This window comes from Orcinus orca, chromosome 4 (genome assembly GCF_937001465.1).
Source record: "Orcinus orca chromosome 4, mOrcOrc1.1, whole genome shotgun sequence".
NCBI classification, from domain to species: Eukaryota; Metazoa; Chordata; class Mammalia; order Artiodactyla; family Delphinidae; genus Orcinus; species Orcinus orca.
Genome location: NC_064562.1, coordinates 83,186,227 through 83,208,511, shown reverse-complemented (window position 1 = coordinate 83,208,511; position 22,285 = coordinate 83,186,227). Strand labels below are relative to the sequence as shown.

At 39.5% G+C, this 22,285-nt stretch overlaps 1 protein-coding gene and 2 long non-coding RNA genes across 10 annotated transcripts in view; 2 read left to right on the top strand and 1 right to left on the bottom strand.

The window, feature by feature from the left end:
* Positions 1-11,020, bottom strand: part of FRYL (FRY like transcription coactivator) — a 244,559-nt gene extending 233,539 nt beyond the window's left edge. For 3 of the 8 annotated variants that reach the window (XM_004268286.3, XM_033425475.2, XM_033425476.2), the window contains exon 1: positions 10,786-11,020. The gene's annotated coding sequence lies outside the window, so the exon portion shown is untranslated. The remainder of the gene's footprint in view (positions 1-10,785) is intronic. The other 5 variants (XM_033425469.2, XM_033425471.2, XM_033425472.2 and 2 more) reach the window with 3 other exon arrangements.
* LOC125964307 (uncharacterized) lies at positions 6,316-8,840 on the top strand. Its single transcript, XR_007477212.1, has 3 exons — positions 6,316-6,841; positions 7,592-7,701; positions 8,720-8,840. It is a non-coding gene; the product is annotated as an uncharacterized LOC125964307 (long non-coding RNA).
* Positions 9,638-11,710, top strand: LOC117200830 (uncharacterized). Its single transcript, XR_004482544.2, has 2 exons — positions 9,638-9,970; positions 10,971-11,710. It is a non-coding gene; the product is annotated as an uncharacterized LOC117200830 (long non-coding RNA).
* The last annotated feature ends 10,575 nt before the right edge of the window (positions 11,711-22,285 follow it).

Genomic DNA, 22,285 nt, shown 5'->3' with positions numbered 1-22,285 from the left:
TATGTCTCAATTTTTGGTTTTATGCCAAAATTTGTTACACCCAGGAATAAAATTCAAAGTATGCAATAAAACAAAGCAAACTTTAATTATTTTCAACAAATAGAAACCAAAGTACTGCTGGCTGCTGGCTGGAGTGCCTCTGATACCAAAGCACAGTTCTAGGAGAAAATCTACTTCTTTCACAGAATTCTCCAGGGAGAGCTGGGGAAAGCACAGGTGTAAGAGAGAAAGCTCAGGTCCAGACAGTAAGAGAATAATGTTGACTGAATTTAATGAGTGTTCCCCAAAACAGTAACATTTTATACTTGTATATATTTATTTAAAAAAAGGAAAAATATGGTTTCAAAAATTGTGAGACATTAAGAATAAAATTTAAATATTTGGGGAAAATATCATACCAGACCTGCTATGTTCCTACTACTTAGTCATGCAAAATGTATTAAGTTCAAAGTAGAGTAAATGCAAGCCTCAAAAGAAGGGCTCTCAAGCCAATAAGGTAAAAAGAAAATACTAGAAGATAGTACATATATGTTATCTTAAATTTGAAATTTGAGGTTTACTAACATTCAATGTGTCAGACTGACACCAGCACCTGCTCTTGGTCCTACATCAGGCTGCTTCCATCTTATGGCATTTACGTGAACTATGCTGGACACCACAGATTGGCGCACTTGACCTCCCGCCTACCGATAAGCAATTAGAAAGGAGCCTTTTTAGTTAGCTGGGGGGCAAGCACAGCTGTGGAAATATGAGATTTCTCTATAACGTAATTCCAGAGTCCATCCCCCAGCTTCTTGGGTGACGAGAAGTGGGGCGGCAGGAACACCAGCAGCAGAGGTGTCTTGATCTGACTTCCTAATGCAAGGTTGCAAGTTGGGGTCTGTCCTGCAGTTTTCAGAGTATCTAGAGGCAAATGCAGCAGTGGCAGAGGTGGCACGAGGTCTGGATTCCAGCACCACTCCCAAGGTGGCCTCTGAGCTGCCCTGGTGAGTTACCTCTGGATTGACCCCCTAAAACCTGTTAGGCCCTTCTGACAATTCTGTAAGCACCTAATACCTTGTATGAAATCTCTTCTAGCTTAAGATACTCAAGGGTTTCTGTTTGTGACGCTGACTACACCCACAGTACTGCAGTAGATAAAAGTCTCCTAAGGGAGAGGTAGCAGTTTCACACCCTGGAGGGGTTGTTTGTGATGTCCTCACCTGTTCACTTTCAGCAGATCACAACATGCTGCAGCCCGCATGGGCCCAAGTAAGTAGATCTGCAGATCTCAGGAGAATTACGATATCACTCATGGATGGATTTTTAAGATTTTTGCAAAGAAAGTCAGATTAAACATAATACTAATAAACAAAATACAAGCAAGCAACAAGAAAATGGGAGAGCTGACAACTGCCTGTTACCAATACCAGTGCTTTACCAAAAGCTGTAAGGTAAAAATGTGATTATCTTGTAAAACATAATCTGTAAAACTTTTTAGAAGAAAACACAGGGAAAAAAAGTCTTTGAGACCTAGGACTAGGTGAACAGTCCATAGACATGACACCAAAAGAACAATCATAAAAGAAAAAACAATGATTAAATGCACTACATGAAAATTTAAAACTTTCTTGCCTCTGTAAAAAATTCCTGTTAAGAGGATGAAAAGACAAGCTGTAGATGGGAAGAAAATTTGTGCCAATCACATATCTAACAAAAGACATATCTAGAATATATAAAGAACTCTCAAAACGCAACAATGAAAACCCAGTTTGCTCATTAGGGAAACAATTTGCCCACTAGGGAAAGGCAAATTGAAACTACAATGAGCTATCACTACACAACTATTAAAATGACTAAAATTTTTTAAAAACAGTGAACAAAACCAAATTCTGCCAAGCATGTAGAGAAGCTGGCTCTTTCATACATTGCTGTTGGGAATATATAGCCAGTCTGGAAGATAGTCTGGCCATTTCTTGTAAAACTAAACATACACTTACAATACAACCCAGCAATTACACTCTTGGGCACTTATACCAGAGAAATGAAAACTTATGTTCACACAAAAACCTATATACAAATGTGCATAGTAGCTTTATTTGTAACAGCCAAAAGCTGGAAACAACTCCTATGCTCTTCAACAGGTGACGAGTTAGCATACTGTGTACTGTTGTACATCCATACACTGAACCCTACTCAGCACTAAAAAGAAATGAACTACTGATACATACAACAGCTCGGATGGTTCTCTAGGGCATTGGGTTGGGTGAACAAAGTCCATCTCAAAAGGTTACATACAGTATGATTCCATTTATGTAACATTCTCAAAATGACACAATTATAGAGATGGGGAACAAATTACAGGTTGCCAGTAAATAGGGGTGCAGAGGGTGGGGAGGGTGGGGAAGGAGGAGACCTTGAGCTGCGTGAGGGAGTTCTTGGCAGTGATGGAACAGTACTGTATCTTGATTGTGGTGGTGGTTAAATGAATCCAGACATGAAATGTTATCAAATTGCATAGAACTATACACACACATACACATGAATGAATGCATTAAAAAGCATGAAATCTGAATATGGCTACTTAACTGTACTGTACCAATGTTAGTTCCCTGGTTTAATGTTGTTATAAATATGTTGTGTTATATAAGATATTACAACTGAGGGACACTGAATGAAGGTTACACAGGACTCCTTGTACTATTTTTGCAACTTGCCATGAATTTATAATTATTTCAAAATAAAAAGTTTTTTTAAGTGAAGACATTCAATCATACTTATTTTTAAAATTACTAAGATTTTAGGTGGAATCAAAAACATGGAAATAATACATTTTAAATTGTTCTAAAATATTTTTCATCTTTATCTCATTATTTTTGTTAATGTCTTTTTATGTGCATAATATTATAGTACATAGTTTACAACAAACATACACATATTGGGAATGCAGATACATTTTTTTATGCTGCTGGAGTGTGACATAAAACTTTTGCAGACCTCTGTTACAGAGGCTACAATAATCTAAGACTCTATCTTTTACATTTTTTACTTGGGCAAGCATATGCCAGAACAGGAAAAACATGGGATTGAGAATCAAAAAGAACTCAATTTTTATCCATAGTTTAAACAAGTCACAATCTCATCCTCGTCTACAAAATGGAGGAGTCATATTAGATCATTCCCAAGAACAGTCCAGCTCTTAAATATTATGACTCCATGAGTTCTACAACAGGAAAAAGTGAAATAACCATAAAGAAATGTATGACTAAAACTCTAGCCAGTATTCACTGAAACTATACTATGGATTCAGTATTGCCAGGAATATTAAATACAATACACAGCCTAAGTTACCATCAACATAAACACAGAAAAGTGCATCTACAAAGACAATTTTACCTCAAAGAAAATAGATTAGCAAAAGATCCTGTTTAAATATAAATATCAAGATAACAGGCACATGTGGCTATTTTATATGCAACCTCACAGTTCTTTTAAAGCCTCTAATTTCTGCTCATGGTATTGTATTAGGTTCTCAATTGCAGCAAACAATATACCAATGCATACAGGTATCCTGGTAGTCAAGCTGTGGGTTGGGTTCTCACACGAAGTAGACTATCAAGACGTCCAGAAAAGAATTATTTTCCATCCACTTAATTATTCTCCATCCACTTGAGTTAGACTTAATAAGACAGAATTTTAAGAGATCCATTATTCAGGGGAAGTTAAATATACCACCCTGTTATACCACCTTTTACTTCTAAGCAGTAAAAACCAACACAACAAGGTCCTAGCACTAAAGCTCCATGCACAGGAAGTTCTTCAGTTTCTCACCCAGAACCTTCTATCATTTTTATCCACCATTCAACAAGTGGTTATGGGTTCTAGTCTCATATCACACGGAAAATACCAAATCAGAAAGGTGAGTAAACTACTACAGGTGAGTGTAATGAGAGCAAACAAAGAGATACAGTTAACAATAAAGTAATAAGCAAATCTACTCCCCAAAACCAAACATGCTTTTAGAAAGGAATGGTTTCACCAACAAATGAACAAAATATGGTGGTATGTACATTGCTGACTGAGGAGACTAATGGCTGGAGATTCTGCAAATACACTGTGATGAGTTCACTGACACCCAAGACACATGAATGGAACCACCAAAGTAATATTTTTTTTACTAGTATTTATAGACAGCACTATCCATCTTAAATTTTTTTAATGGAGAAGAAAACTGAAAATCACATTTAAATTATCTTTCCAGCATTCTTTAGTATTGAACTAAATTACATCACATCTGAATGTTACCATGAAATATAGACACACCCAAAAAAAAGAAAAAAAAAACACACACAAAAGAGGACAAAACAAAACAAGGAGTTCTGAGAAGTTGAAATATGTTGAAATTCATTCAGGCAACAAGGCGTATCTGTGAATGTTTTACAGCCTAAAAAAGTGAAGCTGCACTGCAGTAAATGAACAAACTAATATCCCCTTCTTCAATTCCCAGATGCCCTTTAAAAAACACTACCACCACCACTTCAACCTCTCTGAAGTATGGTTGTTCTAAAATAGAAATGTATCTCACAACTGCTGTCACCCAACAGCAACATTCAGTTGGTAAAAACTTTATGTTGACATTTCCTAAAAGTTCAAGAATGCAGTGGCATCAAAGTGTCTTAGGTTTGATCAAAAATGGTCATTCAAAATAATCTTAAAAAAAAAAATGATCAGAAGCCTGTAAAACTACAATCAATGGAGATACAGAAAATTCTCAAAACTAAATTGCATCCTTTTACTTTAGAAGATAGTACATATAAAGAACTTACTACTTAGTGAGCACTCAATAATTGTAGCTGCTATTTTTACTATGAGACAGAAAATAAGGACTAGAGAGCTGATGAAAATATGATCATAGTGGTCAGGCAACCGATATACACTTATTAAGTGCCTACAAGGTCTCAGCACTGTGCAGGGGCAATACAAGTTCATCACAATCAACTTACGCAGTACTATCTCTGATCAAATAAATGACAAGTTGCGCAATATATTCTGAACCAATAAGGTAAACATCAAGTTACATTCAGCAACGATTAGAACTTACCAAGTACTTTCAACTTCTTTCGAAGTACCGTCCTTTATTTAAGTCCAGTATACAGAACTTGAGACAAATTACTTACTTGTAGAGAGTCACCAAATGGTTAAATAAACATAAAAGTGTCACCAAAATGAGTCTTTTTCTTTCTTTCTTTCAAAATGAGTCATGATTTTTATAGGGGGAAAAAAATCTCTTTTCCCATTTCTCTCCAGGATTAGGTAGAATAAGGATTTAGATTAATTCCCTCTTAAAGAAAATCTTTCTAAACTTCGAGGGTCATGAAAAGACCCTCTCTACTCCTAGGATTTATGCGCATTAGAGGGACGGATTTACACAGGAATGCACATTTATTAAAATGTTATCTTTCATTTATATGAAATGTCCAGAATAGCAAATGTATAGAGATGGAATGTAGATTAGCAGTTGCCTAGGGCTGAGGAGGGAGGTAAGGAAGGTGATGGGGTGATGAAAAAGTTCTAAAACTGGTTGTGAGAGGTGTACAACTCCGGAATATACTAAAAACCATTGACTTGTACACTTTAAATAGGTGAATTGTATGGCATGTAAAATTATATCTCAATTAAGCTGTCATTTAAAAATTTTAACTCTTCTCAAAACTCGACAAATCACACTTGCTGCATTATGGTCAAACTCCATAGGATGTATCCTTGGTCAGATATTCTTCCTAGCCTGGTTGACTCCATCACTGACAATTCTACAAGGCCCCTTTCTCAACAATCTGATTCTTTCCCCACCAATACAAAGATCGAGCAACAGAACAGGCTTGCAGGGAAAGGAGGTAGTCCATTTTGTAAAAGTTAGAAATACTTCATACTATATTTTAATACAAGTGATTTTTCAAAACAATTATTTTCATAACATAAAAAATCCTGATAAAGCTATCTATTTATTATAGCATTTTGAGTTTAAAAGAATGTGTTACTACTACTCTTATCAGTAAACTGTGAATTACCTACTAGGATACAGATACAGTGTCATAATGGTGGTCTATGAAATGGACGATCCTTGTAGGATATAAGGAAAGACACATCAACATCTGCAGAATTTCTGAAATATTCTGCCTCACAGGAATAGCAGTGCTTGAAATTAAAAAAAAAAAAATTCTACAGCTCACAGATTTACTTTAACGGGCTCCAGGACCCCAACCCACCTCCTGTGGAATACCAGGGTTGTTTGTTAGGATACTTTGAAAGAAGCTATACAGAACAACAAACAAGGGTGAATAACAAATCACCTAGAAGTACACGTCATGTACGCTACCTTTCATCCACATGTACCACTCTGTCTATTTAAGAATCCTACTCAGAGGAGCTCATAGCTTGGGGTCCAGACAGACTTCATCATCCTATTCTCAGTGCCTACATGGTGCACAAATTAGGTGTAGTTTTCAATAAAAACTTGCTGAATAAACGGAGATTTCTCACCTGATTAGCCCTGGCTGCTTGCAGCTGGGTTTTCTATTTAGGAACCTTTGGAAAACTTTTTCCCACCTGGGCTGGCTTAAAGAAGCACCCAGAACAACAGAATCTTATCACCTCCTTCATCAGCCTAAATTGTAGCTCTCTTTTTATAATGAGCAACATAAGGGTAGAGTAAAACCTCTGCGTGTGAACTGATGAGAAACAAATATCTTCCTACATTCCTCCAGGGGCTACTGTGAGCAGTGCCAGTTGGCAGTCTCGGAGCAATTTTTAATGCTCTCTAGAGACGAGAAGAATCAAGAAATGAGAAGAGATTAGGCTTACGGTCTGTACTCCAAAAACATTTTAGCCTAAAGGTACTTAAAGTGTTCAGGGACACAGGTTTTGACCATTTTTGAAATGATTATGATTCTAATAGTCTATAAATCATAGACTATGTTTTGAACACAAAAATACTGGTGGGAGCCTTGTTTCTCAAGAACAGGTGAAATAACCATAATAACTGAGCCTGGAGAAATTAATAATTATTTATTTTATTATATAAAATAAAAAATAAATAAGTGTATAAAAATTGATTACCCTTCTCCATTCCCAGTAAACATAACTTACTCAAGTATGATAGTTTAAGGCACTCCTATCTGAAGGTAATAAAAAAAAAAGAAGGGGAAAAAAAACCTGGAATTAAAAGTCAAACCATTACCAATAGTTATAATGTGATAGGGGCAATGTTAGAGGGGATATTTAGTTTCTAAATTATACATTTCCTTCATAACAATATTTTACAATGAGCATGTGAAACTGGTGATAAGGAAAAAATTGGTTTTTCCTTTAAACACTCACATACTCTTTCCCCAAACAAAACAATATGAACTTTTTTACTGCTTGTGGTTTTACAGACTCTACTGGGGTAATAATAACAAACCTGCTCAAGTACTTTAGGCAACAGTAAAAGGGATGGGGGGGTGGGCGGGAAGGCTCCAACTTTTGTTAATGGTTTTTACCAAAATCCACAAGCTAATGAATAAATACACACATAACTATACTGTAAGTCAGAGCATGGCTTGTGCTGTAAAAGGACTTTACAGGAGCAAGAGAAAAGAGCCATCACTTCAGATCAGGAGAACAGGAGAGCTTGCAGACAAGGTGACATTTGAGCTGGGTTATATAGATGATCCCTCTGATGAGGTAACAATAGGTGAAATTCAGAGTACATGCTCTGCCCCCCCCAATATTTTATAGATTAAAAATAGTTCAAGTAGTGAACATACACCCCAAACATACTTTATTTTTTTAATTTTTAAAAAATATATTATAAAATTTGCTACATAAAGCAATGAAAACTTTCCCATATCACCTAAGTTTCTTCTATCATTCCACTATTCCTTTACCATTTTGGCATGAATCCTGTGTCACTGTTAGTTTGCACCTGTTACTGCAATGGGATACACATTATCTTTTCCCTATGGATGATAATTTTGCATCTTCCCATTAAACTCCATACCTTTGAGAGCAATGACTGTCATCCATTTCTGCTTTACCTTTCCATAAAACTCCTCAAATAAATGGGTACTCAACAGATGTTGACAGATTAAACCTAATTCTAATAATTGGGACAAGAAACAATCACAATCACAAAAGATGTCCGTGGAACAGATATTATAAACAAATCACAGTTTTGTACACAGAACAAAAAGCACCTAGATTAATATATCTTCCCTCAAACACTAAACCAATTGCTATTCTTTGGTGTAACTTGCTCAGAAAGGTGTTTATTTTTAAAAATAAATATATAAGCCTCTCAAGCAGCCTCTATAGAACATTATCGTTTTCTGTCACAAAGACCTAAGTCAACACATTAATTGGGCACTAGAAAAGTACTAGGTGACACAGTGAATCTGCACAGAAATAGAGGACAGTCCTAGTTCCCAGGGATCTCAATGGACAGTTCACAATTCAAGAAATTCCCTGGCAATGTGTATATTTAGGACAATGTGTTTAAAACAATGTGAAAAGCACACAGGAAAAATATGTTTTCCAGGAAACATAGCCTAGATAGTTCAAAGATAATTCTTTCTGAGTGTTTTCTTTATATGCGATCTTTTAAAAGTTCAGGAATTCTCTCCTCTATTGTTTAAATAAGCTGGTAAGTAAACAAAAATAGAAATTTGGAAGCTTGTTTTAATCTTCTACTTTCTATTATAAGATGGAAAAGACGATTATGCCAGCAGGCCTGCCTGACATACTTATCAAAGAAGAGGATCAAAGAGAAGAGGAGGAAGGAGGATATTAGGTGTAACAACGCCAGATACCATCAAGATTACTACGAAAGATCATGTGTTTGTGTGTCTACACTTCCTAAATTCTATAGGAAGAGCCAAGTATCTCTCAAATATTATTACCTGAAATTGGCTTTTAGATTCCCAAGTATAGCTTCTCTGTTGTTATTGCTGAGCCTGTGAACTTATGTTATAATGCTGCACACCACTCATATAATCAATGAACACTTTGGAAAGTTGTTAGTATTGCTTTAAAAAAAAACCCGCTGGGCCAGAGGTTCCAACAAAATTCACTTTTCTAGAGAAGTTATTTTACAAAATAACTCAGAATGTAAGAAAAGACAGGATGGAATGCTATCTTTGATAATGAGTAGCCAAAAAAAGACTACAGAATAACACACACACCGCAGCCTTGTTTATAGGGTTGTAACTTGCACATGCAAGTACTCTACAAAGTACTGCACAAGAAGAAACTGTCAAAAATGAATGTTCATGAGAACATTCCTTTTCTAAATAAGGTCTCTAACAAGGAGGTACTGTTTCTAAATATAATTTTTTTAGCAAGTATTGACAGGTATAGAATAGCAGCAGTGCTCAAGATGGAAAAAAACTTCTTATATTTGTTTTATCAATAGTACAAGTTACTGTTACTAATTATAATGCCTATGGGTTCAGTAGCAGAAATTTACGGAGATTATCTAATGGGCAGAACAGTTACAAAACTAACTTTACTTTTATCAAAAGTTTATTTTTTCCTAATCCTATAGACCCTAGCAACCTGGAGTTTTTTGTTCTGTTTCGTTTTGCAATTTTTTTTCCTTCCAAAAGAAGCTCCGCCAGTAAAGTCGAGGTAATACTTTCCACAGTTCAAAGGTTAAGGCGCATTCGGTTCTACATAGAGCTCTAGCTCGTCATCAGCACCGCTCCCTTTTTTTTTTTTCTTTTCAAATTATCTTGACCTGAGAGAGGTTAATGCTCCCTTACAATGCAAATCCACGAGATAAGCGATTTTAGGTGCCGAGAAATGAAACTGGGATGAGAGGAAAACACCGACAGCGATCAAGAACCATTTCGCCGTAGAAATAAGCCTCTCCAGAACGCAAGAAACTAAGGTTTTGTCCAAAGAACCTGCCGCCCGGAAGCCACAACTTCCAGCAATTGGCAAAGAAAAGTTACAAGTAAGAGCTCAGCGCCCAGGGAGTCTGCGCCGGTGCGGAGACTGAGACCTGCAAGGACACTCACTGGCCCCCACAGCCCGCAAGCGCTGGCTGCGGTGTCGGTGGGGCCGATTCCGGCTCGGGTAGGCTCGGGGTCTGGGGGTGCGCGGAAGGCGCGGAGCGGCGCGGGCACGGCGCCCGCGTCCGCACCCCTCCCCACTACCGCGAGCAGTGGGCGGAGAGAGGAGAGCAAAGGAAAAGCAGGACAATGCTGGGCCGGGCTGGCGACTCCGCGCGCTCAGCGGGTCCCCAGCGTCCTCCTCGCCTGGGGCCGCCAACTGCCGAACTAAGTTTGCTCCTCAGCCCTGCCTTCCTAGCCGGGGCAGTGAAGCAGTGACCGCCGACCTCCCTCCGCCTCGCCGCGGCCGCCGCCACCTTCCTCCCCGCGGGGCGGCTCCCGCGAGTCCACGAGGACGCGGCGCGCGCGAGCGGAATGGGGCGCGCGAGAGAGAGGGGGCGCGCGAGGAAGCAGCGCGCGCGCGGGGAGCCGGGCGCGCGGCGCTCCCCGAGGACCCGCTGCCGCTCCGGCGGGTTTTCGGTTGAGGCGGGGGCTGCGCCGCGGCTAAGTGTCCGTTATGAGTCTTGGCCCGGGCGGCACAGCTTGCCAGCCATTCTGGCCCGCCTCCCCCTCCACTCCCATCAGAAAGGCAGCGAGCGAGGGCCGGCGACCTCGTCTCCCGCCAGGGCTGTGGCCGCCAGTCGGCGGGCATCCCGGCGCCTACCCCTGGGGTGGAAGAGAAAGTGAAATGAAGCGCCTTTCCCCAGGCAACACCTACCCGTCCCCAGTCCAAGTGCAGCTGCCTCACTCCTCAGGCGCCGCCGGTCCCCGCCCTCGGGCCCCAGGCTCCGTTCTCTTGACAATGGCGCGTCCCCTTTAAGGAATAATCCGATCGGAACCGATCTGTGGTTAAACCTCCCTCCGACTCTGATTTTAACCGGATTTCTCTCTCTCTCCCCCCAGAGCCCGACGGCCGCCCGGCGGTGCTGCGAGCTCTTCCCACCTCTTCCCCGCCCCGCCCACTCCCTAGCTTTCCTGATTGGCGAGAAACACTACTACAGGAACAGCAGTTGTCGCATCGCACTCGCCAGTCCAGCCGCCGCTCAGAGTTACCCCCACCTTCACCCCGCCCCCTTTCCTGGGTTGGTCCTACCTCTAATCACTCTCCGTCTTCTACTCTATCGTTGCTTTGGAGAACTGGCAGTCAAGGCTCACCCTCCCGCCTCCGGAAAGCGAACTTTATTTTTATTGGTAAAAGGACATCTTCCTGTGCACCTGATTGGGCAAGGAAGGAGTTAGTCTGCACGCCCCTTACCCATTATCGCTCTCTCTCTTTACGGGTTTGAGAAACGGCCGCAAAGTCCTCCCCCCTATTTTGCCTTGTTCTAAGCGCCTTTCCCTTTAAATATTGGTAGGGGTGGTGGACAAACTCACAGCCTGTGTTGGAGAAAGACGGAAAGGGAGAAGAGAAAATTTCAAAATCTTCTCCAGATGAGTAATATATCGGGAACTGGAGCTGGGATACTGCGGAATCTCATCCTTCGGTCTACTGAATGGAGTGGTTAGAATGAGAATACCTGAAATTCTAGTACTAACTTCTGAGATGCACTCAACAAATTTTCACTCACCGTCCACTCTACTCCTACTGTCGATCCCACTGGCATTTCGCTACTCCAGAGAGCTTTAATAAAAGTATCTGTAAACCTAGAGGTGTCCTTGTTTGTCCCGCATTCATTTAAAAAACCCTTTAAATCGCTTCCATTAAAAGTTCCGTTTAATTTACGTCCTCTGTTGTTATCTCGGGGTTTGTCACGAGAGCTAAATTACTCTTCTGAAAAGATTGAATAGATGCCCACCCACCATGCCAGCCTGCAAAGCTGAAGTCCGTCCCCCTTGCTAGAACTGTGCCGGGGGGAGCCCATGTTGAGCCCAAGCGGGCACCAGAAGTCTATTTCTTGAGAGAATGGGGCAGTCTGGCACCGGAAGCTTAACCCTGCCGCGAAACCTCACGCATGAAAGAGGAGGAATTCTGCTGCAGCCTGGTGTGGTCTGTGTTAGGAGTTCCCCAGTTTCCCATGGGAACTGCAAGAACCAAAAGTGTCGTACCTACTAAAATTGGGTACTCAAGTCCTTTGGTACCCATCTGTGAATGTTAGGGGTAAATGGTTAAATGTTCTGCCCCTCTTTGCCAATGAACTTCAAGAGACTTTGGACCTCAGGATGTTTAGTGCATTTGCAGTGAGAGCCCAGTGGAAACCAATGATGCCAAGATAGTGACAGGGCTCAGCAGTACCCTGGAAGGGATTTATACCAGAAAAGGGGGAATAAACATCGATAGTCGATAGGACTTTTCCGTGAGTTCAGGGGAAAAATCTCCTGGGTATACCCATAAATATGGAAGAGTGAGAAAAGGGAAACGTTGTAGGTGGTTTAGGTGTTTCTAGTAGGAGATAAGGAAATATCTGGCTTATATTTATATGGCCTTCAAGGTATTTTTTTAAAATCAAGATCTAGGCAATGTTTTCAAGTTCTTTGTAAATCACTTGCTTTATGAGGCCAAGATTATTTTGTTACACTAGCACATTGGGCTCATAACTCCAGAAGGCTGTCTACAGTAACCTCTAGATTCTCTTTGTCACACCTAACCAACCACGTTGAGATCATCACCTTACAAATATAATTTATATTATTTTTTCTCTATTTCATACTTGCCCACAATAGGATTACCTATTACTTTTTAGCCCATACACCCAGACTCCTGGTACTAATACTGCTATTGGTATTTCACACTGAAGAAGAATTTAGGAAATCTGCAAGCATGGATATGCAGGTCATTCTTAAGAATGTTCAGTATTATTGAACACAGCTGCAGTTCTAACCCTGGAGAAATTGACAATTTGCACTTTTCCCTTCAGAAGGACTTTATGTCTCCTACCTTTGTTTTCCATCTCTAAGCCAGATCCCCATTCTTTAAAAAGAAATATTCCCCCAATGTGCCAGTTTGACTAAAGCTTTTCAACATCCTTGTATATAGATCTTTGTTAAACTCTTTTAAAGGTGAAATTTCACACGTTATGATCACTTATTCGTCCTTTGTTTATATATAAAGGTAAACCATATCAAAGAACTACCAGTTAAGCCAGTAATTCAGTTTTCCTCAGAAAAAAAAATGTTGCCATGTATATTGCAAATTCTTTTCAGTTCACCATAGGTTTATATAGTAACTATTATGTGTTGAGTAAACAATAGGGGGGAAATTGATGAATATGACTCTCCAAATTCTACCCATAACTGACACAATTTTACCCCTCACTCAGCATGTAGGTGGATACCATCTATTAATCAGTGATTTTCCATAGTAAAATTAAGAAAAAATCCAGTCAGTAAAAACTGTCAACCAAAATCTTTCCCCAGACCTTTATTAGCATTAACAAGAATGAGACAAATTAAGACAAAATACATTCACAGTAATTTGTTTTATAAAGAAAACTTCAAAAAATATCTCCTGGGTCTCTCAAGAGGAGGAAGTCCTACACCTTCTATATTTCAATGTGTTCCTTTATAAAATGAGAACTGATATTCATTGAGAAGATCACTGAAAGATCTTCAGTTATCAGTAAAAGGTTCAATTATGTTCAGTATATTCTACTTAGGCAGGAAAAAAAAAGATAATATATTTTTAAAAGATTTCCAATTCTCTCCTACTTAAAACCCTTCGAAGATTCTCCAAGCACATATTGAATATAGTCCAAGCACCTAAGCCAAACATACAAATCACTTTATAATCTGACTCCAGGCTACCCCTCAGACACTTGAAATGGCTGCTCTTTAGATATTGACACTTGAAATGGCTTCATTTGACACTTGAAATGGCTGCTCTTTAGATATCAATGATTCTGCTCTTTCAAGCCTCAGTGCTTTGGGGCACGTGGGTCCCTTTGTGTAGAATAGCTTTCCCCTCCATGCTCACCTGGAGGATGCTTCCATCTGTCCATCCAAACCCAAAAGAAGCTTTACTTTTTTTGTGAAGCTTTCTCTGATTGCACCCCCTTCCCTGATTTAATTATTTTTCTACTATATATATATATAATTCTGATTAGGATGATGCCTGACATAACTGAAAGCTTTCAGTAAATGCATGTCAAATTGACTGAGCAAGGATGAGACAAAAAGGTTAACCTACAATGTGAAAATCTAATTAACCAGAACACTATTCTAGGAATATTCTAATTATTTAATATTTTACTGTAAATCTATCTCATCAATTAGTCTAGATTACTGGTTCCCAGGCTTTTTTATTTCACGGACCAGTAAAATTTGCAAGGAATTTTTGGGAACTGATATAGGTTTAACAACTTTTATTTTGCGAAGCAAAGGTATAAAAATAAATATAAATAAATCGCTATCTATTCTCCCCATTATTTCATAAAATAAGAATATTTTAAAACCCAAAATTGGGGGTTTCCCTGGTGGCGCAGTGGTTGAGAGTCCGCCTGCCGATGCAGGGGACACGGGTTCGTGCCCCGGTCCGGGAAGATCCCACATGCTGCGGAGCGGCTGGGCCCGTGAGCCATGGCCGCTGAGCCTGCGTCCGGAGCCTGTGCTCCGCAACGGGAGAGGCCACAACAGTGAGAGGCCCGCGTACCGCAAAAAAAAAAAAAACAAACACCAAAATTGGGAAGGTTGTTTCATAAAACAAGAATATCTGAAAACCAAAAATCGGTTGGGATGGTTATAACTTCAGAATGAAAGTCCTCTGAATAAATTTGACATTATAAAGAACTTATACAGGGGACTTCCCTGGTGGCGCAGTGGATAAGACTCCCAATGCAGGGGGCCCAGGTTCGATCCCTGGTCAGGGAACTAGATCCCACATGCATGTCACAACTAACAGTTCCCATGCCACAACTAAGGAGCCCAAGTGCCGCACCTAAGACCCGATGCAACCAAATAAATAAATAAAAGAATTTGTACAAACCTCCAGTTGGGTCCAGAATACTCACTGCATTTCACAGTACTTGATCTGATGCTCTTTTTCATCTATTTTAAAAGATGGCTTAGAAATGAAAATATTCCTAAGATATTTTTCCCTCTATAATGTTTATGGAGGGGAGGAGAAACTATGTGACTTTTTGTTAATTTTCACTCTACCCATGAGTAAATGTTAGAGCATCATCACTAATTGACTTGGTAGCTTCCTGCCAGGATATTTGTAGAGAAACTCTCATTGTTACTGGAGGCCCTTGCAAAATGCTTCCTGAATTCCTTTTTGCATCTACCATATCTTACAGAGTTTCCCTCCTTTCCTTTTGGGAAACTTACCACCCTTTAAGAACCATTGTTTAGTCCTTAGAAAGTTCCCCCTTTTTTGTCAACGAGTCAAACAATAAAAATTCAAGTGCTCTTTTAAAAATTTTTTTACCCATATATTTTCTGAGCTCCCAAAAATTTAGGTTAAGTGCCCAATAACCATCAATGAATATCATAGTATCTATCCTGCGTCACAGTTATTGTAATGCTAATATGAGCCTACTGCAGCACATGGAGAAATGTTTGTGTTAGGGTAATTCAAATATATATTTAAATATATTTATTTATTTATATATAAAAGTGCTTTTTTAAATCGTGCAACCCAATCAGATATAAATTCTTTATGATGGGATGGCTCATAATGGCTAAGCAACTTGTAGAAGAAATCTGATGCCACGGTAAAGATCTAGAAATACCATCTTCTAAACTGGGTCAAATAATTCATTTGTTGTTTCACGGAATATATGATAATGTATATTAGATCATCTTCCATTTATAAAATATTATATTTATTTTGCATTCAAATTCTATACCTATTTTAGATCATTTAAGAGCTTCATAATTGTGACACTTTTATCAATAAGATTTTAACTTTATCCAAAATATTTTACTGCTGGTATGTTAGTATTCTGTCATTTTCTTTCCTTTTATCATTACAAGGGGACTTCCATTCTAAATAGATTCATTGTGTGAAAATATGAATTTAAAGAAGAGATAAATCGAGGATTAAATACTGACTTTATAAGTGAATTATTCTGAGAGAATTTTTAGAATATTATTCAAATGAGATCTATTTCCACTCACAAAAAACTTCTCAGAAGTAAAAGGCATGATATAAAGAAAGACACCTAGGAATTCCCTGGCGGTCCAGTGGTTAGGACTCCTTGCTTTCACTTCCAGGGCCCAGGTTCCATCCCTGGTCAGGGAACTGAGATCCCAAAAGCTGCCTGGTGCGGCAAAAAAACCCACACTATTTTATTTATTTATTTATTTATTCACTACAATCCTCTTTGTCTACTCTAAAATATCTTTGTCTACTCTACAATATTGTCTACTCACTAAAAATATCTTTAAATTCAGCAGCCAAGAGCATAAACAGTGGTTACTTTTCAGATTAGATTTTTAAATTAAATTATTTAAAGGAATGAACAGTTCATCTGTCCCTGTTGGGACGGTTATCCAGTACTATGGTGAAATCACTTCGAAACTATTTTAAAACCTTGTTAGATTTTAATGTGTATTTTGAAGTGTTGCTCTGGTAAGTATGAATTTGTAACTAGAAAGGGATATAGTCCATTTATAAGAAAACAGAAAACATTTTTTAATCCATTCCCTGTTTATGAGTTGAAGGAAAGTTGAAGGGAAAATGTAGGCACTCTATTTAAACTCGTTACCACCCATCAACTCATTATCTCATTTGGGAAAGGAATTCATGAATTATCTGAAAAACCGGGAAATCTGATTGGGGGGGGAAATAGTTATGCCATCATACCACTGGCAAAGGAGTTTACCATATGACTGACCGCCTTTGGGGGCTTCTGTCTGTTGATAGAAAAGCAGAAAAACAAAGGACAAAGGAAAGTCTCCTTAATTAATCCTTCCAACTAAGCAAAATAAATAGATCACTTGTTTCAGCAACAGAAGCAAACTGTTAACAATTGAAAAAAGCCACCTGCAGGTGCTTTTGAACACAAAGTGCCCCAGAGCCCAGAATTACTATTGTTTAAAAGGGTCAGCTAAGTTTTTCCGTAAAGGGCCAGATAATAAATATTTTTGGCTTTGCGGCCCTATGGGCTCTGTCACAACTACTCAACTCTTGCTGTAGCGCAAAAGTGGCCATAGAGAATGCATAAACAAGTATGCAGAGCTATGTTTCAATAAAACTTTATTTATGGACACTGAAGTGGAATTTAATTTTCATGTGTCAAGATATATCATTCTTCTTTTTATTTTGTCCTAATTATTTAGAAGAATAAAAACCATTCTTGGCTTGCAATCCATGTAAAAAGAGGTAAAGGGGGACTTCCCTCGTGGCACAGTCGTTAGGAATCCACCTACCAATGCAGGGGACATGGGTTCAAGCCCTGGTCCGGGAAGATCCCACATGCTGCGGAGCAACTAAGCCCATGTGCCACAACTACTGAGCCCATGTGCCACAACTACTGAAGCCCACGTGCCTAGAGCCTGTGCTCCACAACAAGAGAAGCCACCGCAATGAGACGCCTGCACACAGCACCGAACAGTAGCCCCTGCTCACTGCAACTACAGAAAGCCTGTGCACAGCAACGAAGACCTAACGCAGCCAAAAATAAATAAACAAATTTATTAAAAAAAAAAAAAAAAGAGGTAGTGGGCCAGATCTGTTTATGGGCAATAGTGCTGACTGCTGGTCTAATATAACCTTAATTCATTAAAAAATATATTTTTTGGTTGAGTACCTAATATGTGTTCAGTACTATGCTGGACCTGGGGACTATAATGGCTAACAAGATGGACAATGTCCCTGTCCTCATGGAGCTTATGATATAATAACCATACAAATATATAGTTAGAAACTGTAATTAGTGGCTATGAAGGAAGGGTACAGGGTGCTCTAAACTATGACCTGTAATCTAGACTAGGAGGTCAGAGGAGGTTCACTTTTGACAAGGACTGGGAAATGAGTATGAATTGACATGGTGAAGTGGGAGTGGGGAGAAGGGAAATATTTCAGGCAGAAGGCACACCATGTAGGCCACCTTAATGGCACTCAAAAATCTATGTGCCTAGAAAATACAAAGTGAAAGGAAGAGAGGCAGGGAGCTAAATTGACGAAATAGTTTTTAAAAGAAAAAGCAGGGCTTCCCTGGTTGCGCAGTGGTTGAGAATCTGCCTGCTAATGCAGGGGACACGGGTTCGAGCCCTGGCCTGGGAAGATCCCACATGCCGCGGAGCAACTAGGCCCGTGAGCCACAACTACTGAGCCTGCGCATCTGCAGCCTGTGCTCCGCAACGAGAGGCCACGATAGTGAGAGGCCCGCGCACCGTGATGAAGAGTGGCCCCTGCTTGCCACAACTAGAGAAAGCCCTTGCACAGAAACGAAGACCCAACACAGCCAAAATAAAAATAAATAAATTAGAAGAAGGCTCAACATTTAAAAAAAAAAAAAAGAAAAGAAAAAGCATTCAGGGCCTAGTAGGTCTTTATTCAAAGTCCTAGAAAACCTTGAAGGCTTTACGTCAAAACCATGACATGGTCAGATTTGCAGTTTTGAAAGATCACTCTTTATAGTGTGGAGAATAATTAATGAGGGAAAGCCATGGTGACTACAATAGTCAAAGGCTTCTAGACCCTAGACTCTAGGCCCTAGAGTCAAACACGACTATTTTACCTAGTAAAATAGTAATAGCCAGTATGTACTTTTTTTTTTTGACAGTTCAGCTAACATTTATTTATTTATTTTCATATTGTAAGTCCATAAGCTTTATTTTATTTTTTTAACATCTTTATTGGAATACAATTGCTCTACAACGGTGTGCCAGCCTCTGCTGTACAACAAAGTGAATCAGCCACACACACACATACATCCCCATATCTCCTCCCTCCCGCCTCTCTGCCCTGCTCTCCCTACCCCACCCCCCAGGTGGTCACAAAGCACCGAGCTGATCTCCCAGTGTTATGTGGCTGCTTCCCACTAGCTACAGTATGTTCTTAATATTTTAATGTACATAAGTCCCCTACATACGAACCTTTAAGTTGCGAACTTTCAAAGATGCGAACGTGTGTCCACATGTCCAATCACATAAGTTAGTTCACGTGTCTGGCGTACATTGTCATGTGCATGCATCCTGTAGCATATCTTTATTTCAAACTAGATCTGCAAGAGGACGACTTCATTGAACTCCTTGCTGTGCAACACGAGGGGCTTACTAATGAAGACTTGATGGAAGTGGAGGCCCAGAGAAAGGACGGAGACAAGAGGAAGAAGTAACTGAAGCAACACAGAGATTCACGACGCAGGAAATGGCAAGGGGATTTTCTTTATTTGAGGAGGCACTGTTAGTTTTTGAGGCACAGGACCCGAACATAGAACGGTACACGAAGGTTGCAGCAGCTGTTCAGAATGCAATCCAGTGCTACTGTGTCATCTATGACGAGAAAAAAAGAGCTACTACCCAGACATCGCGGGATTGTTTTTTCAAGAGGGTAGATAGAATGAATCCAGCAAGGGACCGTCACCTGTGCCATCAACGTCAGGCGTGAGTGAAATTGCAGCTCGTCCTCCATCACCTACTGCTGATGATCCTTCAGCTGTACCATCTCCCACCTCCTCTCCCTCCTCCAGTCAGTAACTCTTCTTGCCTGTTCACTCGATGCCAGCCCCTGTATGCCAAGTATTGTACTGTACTACTGTACTTTTCAAGGTACTGTACTGTAAGATTTAAAATGTTTTCTTCATTTTTTAAAAAATTTTTTGTCGCGCTGCCTGGCATTTGGGATCTCGTTCCTCAAACAGGGATCGAACCCACTCCCCCTGAATTGGAAGTGTGGGTTCTTAACCACTGGACTGCCAGGGAAGTCCCCCGTTCTCTTTATTTTTTGTGTTTGTTTATTCTTTATGTATTATTTGTATGAAAAATATTATAAACCTATTACAGTACAGTACTATATAGCCAGTTGTGTTAGTTGGGTACCTAGGCTAACCGTGTTGGACTTATGAAAAAATTGGGCTTACAAAGTCACCCTCAGAACGTAACTCGTTTGTATGTAGGGGACTTACTGTATTAAAAGATTGAATTTCATAACAACCCCATAAGTAGGCACTATTATCTTCCCTTTATGGAAGACGAGACTTAACTATGGGCTGCCTATCAATTTCTTCCCTTGCTGCAGCCCAGTTGAGTTTACAATTCGTGGGAAGGAACTGTAGGAGAGATGTAAGAGTGAGGAGGAAAGAGGGGCAGAAAGAAATGAATAAGTGTGTTCTACGGGACCATAGCCTTGGCTCAGACCCTAGCCTCTTTCCCAAGAGGTAGTACTGTGTTGTACTGGGAATGAGCCCCAAATTCAGCAAGGTGACTGCCTTGGGTACCTTGTGAGAGTACTCATTGCTACAGAAATATACCCAATGCAATGTTTGGTACGTACTTACACTAAAAAAAAAACCTCCCTGTTTATCTAAAATTCAAATCTAACTGGGCATCCTGTATTTTATCTCCCAAACCTATACTAAGGAAGCAAATACATTCCCTCCCATAAAACCAAGATGTCAGCTGGAGACATCTGGCTCCTATAGACTTAGAAAATCAGCCTGAATACCTTTTCTTCATCCAAAAGCCTTCCCAAGGACACTGTGAATTACCAGGGCAGGGGTAAGGGATGGAGGATTTTGTTACCACTTTTGCCTCCAGGCTCATTCTTCCACCTGGAAGACTCACTTTTGAGCTCTTCCACTATCAAGAAAACCAAGGGAGTATGGAAACATTGTGAGAGTGGTAGATTTCACAGGAGAGCTGGGAGTTGAAGGGAGCAGTCCCATCAGGCACAGCCTTGCAAACAGTTCAAAGTAGTGTTTTATTATACTCGCTTGTTTAGGCTCCTTTCAGCCACCTACCACCAGTGGTTTTTCATAGCCCTCTGCCATGATCCCTGGGTCATATTCACCCTCTTAACCAGCCGCTTTCCTTCCCCTATCTTCTCGACATTCTCTCAGTAGCCAAGAATTTCTCTCCTCCTATCGAGCAAATTCCCAAACAAAGCAGTCTTGACTCCACTCTAAAGCTTTTGTCACCAGCTGATGACCAAGACCACAGGATCTCACTTACTGAGGCATTCTTCCAAAACAAAGACAGTTTGAAATTCTCCCTAAGAAGAATTCTCTTGCCAGCATTTAAGACAATAATCACTTTTTCTTAAGTTTTTGCAATATCATTTTTTGCCAGCATTCAGGAAAAAGAAGGATATTTATTTTGGTTGCATCCAGTGGGGCCCACTTTTACCAATTACATCATCGTCTTCTTGGGAAAGTTCAACTGCTTTTCACTCTTGTAATTTAGTACATCAAAAGTTCAGGAAAAACCTAATGGACAGCACTTTGGATTCCATAACGGATTCCAGAAAAAAGCTTTTTTTTCCCCCTCTGTTCTGCCTTTAAATCTGATTCAAAATTAAAGCTGATTGCTTTTTCCAAGGTAAAGAGAGAAGGTTTTGGTACACATACCACAATTTGCTATAGCTGGAAGCATTGCCTGATTTAAAAAAAAAAAAAGAATGAAATGTGCTATCAGGTAAACTCTCAGGAAAGAGTGAGGGGAAAAGAGGAGGCAGAAAGATATGAAAAATGTGGGTTCTGTGGAACCATAGCCTCGGTTCAGGCCCTATTCCATTATCTTTTCAAAGGTTTATCTTCTAAATTTAACTTTACTTCCCTATTTTCCAGGTGGTTCCTAGATACTGCAAAAACCACATAAAGATACACAGATATAGTAATCCTGCTAACCAATTGAAATAATGATAAAAATACAAAGGTTGATGAATACATAGTCCTATGAGGTCATCTATAGCAAAATGAAACAGGGAATTTGGTCAATCATGCTGATACATTTAAAAATAGCTTTGCCACAATTATCTTCATATTTAGTCATCTATTGACTAGTGTCTGTTTTTTTGTTTGAAGTATCCAAATAAAAGTATTCATGTTTTACTACTTTTCTGTAAGTATTAATTTGGCCTGAATGTTAGTGTATTAACAACTGACATAGAATATATTAATTATTAATTATGTAAAGGACAAGCAGATTAGTAATATAGTAGCAACACTGGTAATATGATAACAGAGAAGCAGAGGCTCAAATTCAAGCAGCAAAACAATATGTAATTGATTTGTCACTTTTTCAGGATGTTTACCACAACAGAAAGTGCTTATCTTCTACATATAATAAGAGTACTAACATAGCAAATATTTTTACAAATCTACTGAAAAAAAATA